The sequence below is a fragment of the Alligator sinensis genome, unplaced genomic scaffold (assembly GCF_000455745.1).
Source record: "Alligator sinensis unplaced genomic scaffold, ASM45574v1 scaffold173_1, whole genome shotgun sequence".
NCBI lineage: Eukaryota > Metazoa > Chordata > Crocodylia > Alligatoridae > Alligator > Alligator sinensis.
In genome coordinates this window covers 1,759,649-1,766,597 of record NW_005842207.1, presented here as the reverse complement: position 1 = coordinate 1,766,597, position 6,949 = coordinate 1,759,649, and the positions used below count along the sequence as shown (strand labels likewise).

Below are 6,949 nucleotides of genomic sequence, written 5' to 3'. Positions count from 1 at the left end.
TGCTGAACCACAACAGTAGGTTCCCACTGCTAGTAGTATTTGGCATTATGAAGCCAAGTGGTAGTGTCCCAGAGTGTTGTTAATAAGATCTTCAAAGTGACATTTTGTGCCTTTGTTTGGCACTGATGATAAAAGTAATGTCATCCTGAACTTCTATCACTCCAGTGACTTGGTGGAATTGCACCTGTTACAGCAGGGGTGAATTTGACCCGATGATGATAATGATACCTGTCAAAAATCTATTTATGCCAGACAGTACTGCAAATATAAAAATCATAAGTTTGATGCACCTTATAATGGCTCTCCAAAGGGCTATATAGTTTAATCTAAGTGCATAGCCTTTGGAGTGGGAAGAGGCTGTTCATTCACTTGAACTGCACACCTATCCAGATTTAACATAAATAGTGCTTATTTGATACAACCCACTGTTACTGCTTTGGTTTTAGCAGTCCCAGATTGATTATTAGAAACCTTGAAAATGTGGGCATGTCCTCAGTTTCAGGGCTGCTGTTAGAAGCCTTGAAAATGATGGGGAGATACTGATCTTGAAACTGACTAGCTCCAGTCATTTTCATGATTTCTAATAGGGAGCCTTTGGCAACTGCTTCAGCTTTTCTGTCTGTAGTGCCAATTATGACATAGTTAAACTGAGTACAGTATAATTACATGGCAAAGGGACAGTGGGGTCAAAAAGTTGCCATTTGTCTAACAGGTTGTCTAAATAAGTTTTTACCCTTAGTGCATATGTAGCTAACGAATAATTGTTATGTAAGCGTAGCAGGACCGGTCCCCAGGGGTAGGCATGACCCCCCTGGTGGCTGCACAGCTCCTGTACCCATCCTAGCTCTCTGGGTCTCCTTCCTTCCTTCTCATCTGCCATGCCTTGTTGTAATTAGTTAAATTGGTGGAAAGGGAGGTTACCCTAAAATCTTGTCTGTGCTTGTAATCAGAGAGTGGCTTTCAGACTCCACAGGTCTCAAACTCTTCCCCAGATGCTAGTTGGGCCCTCCTAGCCCATCAGTGCTCCAGCTCAATAATCATTTTAAGGGCTAATTCCGTGGCCTCTGACTTCCTCGACAGCCATACCCATTCCTTGCAGGTGTTACCAATTATGCATCAGCAGGTGTTTAGCCCAGTTTCCACTCAGTCAATCTGGACCTTCTGGCTCAGGCCTCTATGCCTTTGTCCCTTTGTTATCCTCCTGGGGCTCAGTTTCCTGCCCTCCTAGCCAGTCCCTGCCCCTCCTGGACTGTAGGCTCCCTGGCCCTGTTGATCTTCACCACACTTGGGCTATGGATCCCAGACCATTTCTCACCCCTTTGGGCTATGCTCCTCTGGTTGTTGCCCTTCTTGGGCTATGTTCCTCACCCCTGGCCTCACTTTTCTCAGGCTATGATCCCACCTTTCTTGGACTATGGAATTGGAGCCCCTGGCTCCAATTCTGCCCTTTTGAGGCAGTATGTTCAAGTCTCTCTTGTCTTCCTCTAGCAGAAGCCTGCTTTGTGTGTTGGGGCCTAGCCCTTGGCAGGGCTCCCCACAACTGTCATGTGCCTCTGGCACCCCTGGGATCCCCCTGGCTTCCCTTTCAGTTACAATCCCAAACCACCAGTAACAACTCTAATGCAAACATAAGCACATTGGCTATAACATAAGTTCTACTTCTTCTGACTGTGTAACTAACCTTCCTCTGTAATCCTGTAGCCTTTTGCTTATAGCCTTTATTGCAGGCAGCTCTCAATGGGTCTCTCGGCTCTGGTCCTTTAAGTACAGGTCTCCATCCCTGTAGTTTATTGACTTTGGGGCAAACAGCTCCCAGCCAGTCTCTCTGACAAAGTCCTTTTCAGGGCAGAGCTCCTTCACTGGCAGCTTTCAGAGATAGACTGCCTCTGGTCTCAAGCCCTTGACTTTTATACCTCTTAAGTCCCACCCCTTCAGGGCTGATTCATCAGGACCCACCAAATAGTTGCCATGGGAGCTGACAAGTACAGCTATGGCTCCTTGTTGCCTGGCTAGGCTCTGCTCTACTGTTGCCAACTTCTTCCATGCAGTGTTCCCTTGACTGGTGGCAGGTGTTTTCCTTTTCCTTTGCTGCAGTCAGTCATCTGCTCCAGTAACAGGGCTTCACTGATGCCTGCTCCTTCTATTTAGCTTCCCTGGTGCCTGCTACCCTCTATTTAGCTTCCTGGACTCTGTCTGCTGCAAGATTTTCCCTTACAGTAATGGGTATGTTAGTTTCCCTGTTACAGTAAGCAATAGGCAAAAAATCTGGCTTGGAGTTGTTCAGAAAAAATAGTGGTATAAGTTACTTGTTCAAATAATTACCACTTGTAAGTTGCACTTTCCTACCAATTTTTCTGTCTTCTCAGTGTGTAAATTACACCAACTTGAGTCCACATGTGGTTGTACATTGGGACATGGGAATTAGTAGATTTTAATTTGTATGATTTTAAGTTTTGCTTCTGCCTTTGTCAACAGATGAGCCTAAGGAGTTGAACTTGCTTACCCAAGGGCTGAACTTGATCTGATATCTTTAATTTACTTATAGTGTTTACAGAGCAGTAGTCACCATGGTATCTTGGTTCTAGAGAGTAAAATTATGTTATATTGATGCAAATCCAGAATAAATTGAGGGAACATCTACACGTGCAATGAACGTGAAACAATAAACTCTAGTTTTTGTGCCAGAGTTCTTGCTTCCAGGCATGCCATTTGAATGTGTGCCCAGGACTGTAGCATGTTGAGCTGGGTTGGAGCAGTCCCGGCTGGCAGCGGGCCCTGCCAGTGGCTCAGCCTGCCAGTCTGAGCCTGCTCCGACTCTGCTCAGTGTGCTGAGGAGGGGCTAGCTGGGGCACAGGGCTGCTCTAGTGTGGCCCTAGCTAGCAGGCAGCCCCTGCACTGAAGCACCCCCATGCCCCAGCCAGCCGCTGTTACGGAGTAAAACACGTGCGCTGTTATGGAGTAAAAAACTCCATAGTAGTATAGTGCTTGTATTTACACGTACTATCCTGCTGTGGAGTTTAGTTTACTCCAGCCTAATAACTCTGCAGGTATAGACCTTAAGATGTTTACTGTGGAGCTAATTAATCAACTATGCACTTAATGTCTCATGTATCACACCCTGAGTTTAACCACTTACTCCACTTTTACACCATTGACTTGAGTAGCATTTTGGTTAAGTACGCAATTAGCTTCACAGCTTGGTACCAAACTTAAATCATTTTTCCACAGATCACATCGCTTTTGTATATTCTTTACATAGTTTGAAGACTGTCAGTGCGGTATCATTTTACCCTAACAGTTCAGTATGGCATTATCTCAAACAGAGAGTTGTGGTTTTTACTTGGGCATTTGAGGCTGTAGTGGTAGAAAGTTGCTAAAATGTTATTATTTATAATGTGTTAAGTTGCAGAAACATTCTCCATATGGATGGTGTCCTGTCAGAAAAATGGGACAGTATTAGCACATAACAAGAGATGTCAAAAATGAAATGTGTATTTTTTGTAGCAGTGTTGAGGTGCTGTTGCATTGAGCATGTAAAAACGACTGCTATTAATATTCAGCAAATATTTGTTAGGTCATTGATAAACTATAAGAAACCAAAAAAAAAAAAGGGATCTTAAGTTCTTTTTAATATGTGCACTGAATTCTGCTGGCATCAATGAGAATTTCACTGACATAACGGAAATAAAAATAACATTGGTTTTGAATTGGATATCTTTAAGTGACTTGTTTTATCTACTTTTGTGCTCATTGTATTACAAATTGTTACTATTTCGCAGTGCTCTGGTTTCTCGTTATGTGAAAGCGCAGTCATTCGCAGTTTTGTGAGAGAAACAGGTGTATGAAACTCCAGAATGAGCATACAAATAAACTGCAAAGATATTAGTGCATCTTTCTAATTCTAATGAAAACCAGCCCTACAACTAATATAATCTGTTTGTGCCTGCTAACAAAATAAATATTTTTCATGGGTGTTTCTACATAGACAAACAGTGTACAATCAGTGTTAGGAGTGTATGGACATAAACCATTGCAATGTGTATTTTGTCCCAAAGGCCACAATACTCATCATGAGCCTCCAGTACTTGTACCAAGGAGGACCTTAGAAGTAGACCCTTTGTTACTGAGAACCTATTTTTGAATTTTAAAAACATCTAGTTCTTGCCTGTGTTGCAGTAGAATAGATACACATTAGGGCTGTGCAAAGCTTTGGTCCCTGATTCAGTTTGGCTCGATTTGGTGGCCAAATCTCCGAATCCGAATTGAATCTCAGGAGACCCTTTAAACTCTCCAAATTGAGTCAGAACCCTCCAAATCGATTTGGAAAGATTCAAACATGAACACAGCTTTAAATGTTTTTTCTACATACCTCTAGGTAGCAGGCGGCTTGTCAAAGTTGAAATGGCAGGGCAGATGCAGCATCCCACAGAAACGCAGTGGGTTCCCCAGCGCACTCAGCAGCAGACCCGGAAATGGACTGGAAGCACCAAGGAGCGCACTGGGGGCCCCCCCTGGCTTGGCAACTGGTGCCTTCTGGGTCTGGGGGGGCACCCGGGGTCCCCCTGCGGCTGATTGCTGAGCCGGGGCGGGGGGGGATGGAGCCGCACGGGGAGGCCCCCCTGTGCTCTTCCTGGTGGACCCAGAAGTGGACTTCCACTTCTGGGTTAACCGCCGAGCACGCGGGGGGCCCCCCGCGCTCCTGTCGGATGCTCCATCCACCCCAGCATCGCAGTATTCATGAGCTGCGCCTGGTACCTGGAGGTATGTGAAAAAACATTTAAAGCTGTGTCTATGTCCAAATCGCTGATTCTCTGAATCAGCATTGAATCTTCAGATTCAGATTCGGTTAAATTGAATCAGGGACAGTGATCTGAATCAGCTAATTGAATCACAGTCCCTGATTCGGGCCTAATCCGAATCGAATATGGCCCGTTTCACACACCTCTAATACACATACTTTCAAACTTGTCCCTCCCCCGCTTCAGATTCAATATTGAGTGCAGGGACTTGCCCTTAAAGGTCCGTTCCACTGGTAATGAGACTGTAAGAAGTAGCAATTCACAGTTCATTGCTCTGGAAGCTTGCTTTTTGTGGGGGCCTCCTTAACTATGACTACCTTGGGTCCTTGGGGGTTAATAAAATGCAGAGTATTTTATTTTTCCTTTATCATATTTATGGTATGTTGGTTAGGCTTTAATATAGTTTGAGATATGCAGAATGGGGAAAACACATTGGTAGGGTTTTTAAATTTGGTAGGGTTTTTAAATAAATCAGATAATGAAAAATATGAATTACTGTATGTAGTTTTATGTACATTGCATTTCCATGCAGTTCTGTCTTTTCCTTTCTAAACGTATTTTGCGGATTTCTAATGGTGATATTTTAATGTCATTTCAGCTCATTTTGATTTTTTCGGTCTAATAGAAGTAAAAAAATACTAAAGTTCAGCAAATTTTTATTTAGACCTGTATTTCTTTGTTAGCAGTATTTAATTCTTATCATATTGTTAGAGTGTATTTAATGGTCCTTTCGGTAAAGAATGTTGATCTTTGTGATGTTTGTTTCTTCTCCAGTTGTTTATCAGCTGCTGCTTTAATAGTAGTATCCAGTAATATATCTACAAATAGAAGAAAATACACTGACATAGTGAGTTTGGCTGGGATCTTGAAAAGCACTTTATGTAGTTTAAGAGTACAAGTCCTACTGACTTGCAGTGGACCTTGTGCCCTGAGTTACTTAGGTACCTTTGAAAATCCCTCCTTGATATTATACGTGAGGCAGGGATTCACTTCTCAGTTGTTAGAACACAGGAAAACATGTAGTAAAACTCAGGTAGTTACACTGAAAGCTATAGGTTGACTATTAAATATACTTGTGTACAATGAAGTAATACCACAGTTAAGTATGTTTTACTTCAATAGTCAAATCATGAGGTATTGACACATGTACACGTGTAGTGCATTCAAAAAGGGAGGAGGAGCTGCTGCAGCTACCGTTACCCTATGGGTGCATCTACACGTGAAATTAATGCGACAGTAAACCGCGGCACATATGCTGGAATTTGTTGCTGCTGGGCACCGTGTTTGTGTGTGTGCCCGGGACTGCAGCACATTGAGCCAGGTTGGAGCTGCCGGCAGATCCAGGGGGCAGCCTTGCACTGAAGCACCCTTGTGCCTCAGCCAGCCCAGTCAGCATCTACACATGCACTGCTGCACGGTAAATAATGCCATGACAGGATAGTATTAGTATTTACAAGTACTATCCTATGGTGGTGTTTATTAGTTTGCTGTGACCTAATAGGGCCACACATGTAGATGCAGAGACTTTACTGCGGAGCTAATTAGGCAGCTTCCTAGTAAATGTCTCATGTTTGATGTATGATTCTATAGTAATAGAACTGAGCTAAAGTTATGGACAAACGGACTTTGGGAGCAGTTTCAAAAGGAGGGGGAGCTTCTTTACAGCAGCTGTTACATTCTAACAGTTTACATATGCACAAGCTGGGAGTGACACAAAGCAAAACAGCTTCAACATTAACATTGCTTCATCCAGAGTTAAGAGTTGGAGTAGTTTTGAAGCGGACTCACACAGGTATAACTATTATAGCAACTTCTGCATACTTCCCAAAGCAGTTCCTGCCCCCTTTTGAAGCTACTACAAGTGTATGTTTGTCCCTACCCTGAGATGAGCATCCATACTGAGTATTTAGAGGTGCACCAATACATCAGTTCGATATCAGATTGGCACTGATATAAAGAAAATTGACTATATCAGAAGTTGGCCTGATGTGGCTGATTATTTGGCCAATAAATGCCCATGCAGCATAGCACACAGGTAGCGAGGAGCAGAGCCTGGCAGCGTGCAGCTGGTAAGTCTGTTGTGGTGAAAGGGGAGGGGGAGGGAAGGAGCGTGAGAGGGGGGCAGATCACCCCTCATGGTGAGGGAGGGA

At 43.6% G+C, this 6,949-nt stretch overlaps 1 protein-coding gene and 1 long non-coding RNA gene across 3 annotated transcripts in view; one reads left to right on the top strand and one right to left on the bottom strand.

The window, feature by feature from the left end:
* LOC112550788 overlaps window positions 1-4,269 on the bottom strand; it is a 26,120-nt gene extending 21,851 nt beyond the window's left edge. The window contains exon 1 of the long non-coding RNA XR_003094789.1: window positions 1,682-4,269. This is a non-coding gene — a long non-coding RNA (uncharacterized LOC112550788). The remainder of the gene's footprint in view (window positions 1-1,681) is intronic.
* The window catches only part of BICRAL (BRD4 interacting chromatin remodeling complex associated protein like), a 64,533-nt gene that overhangs the window by 24,983 nt on the left and 32,601 nt on the right, over window positions 1-6,949 (top strand). Inside the window, exon 1 of one of the 2 annotated variants that reach the window (XM_025207737.1) lies at window positions 4,852-5,646. The exons of the other annotated variant lie outside the window; for it this stretch is intronic. The gene's annotated coding sequence lies outside the window, so the exon portion shown is untranslated. Of the gene's footprint in view, window positions 1-4,851; window positions 5,647-6,949 lie in introns of those variants that run through there. 2 annotated transcript variants of the gene reach the window in all.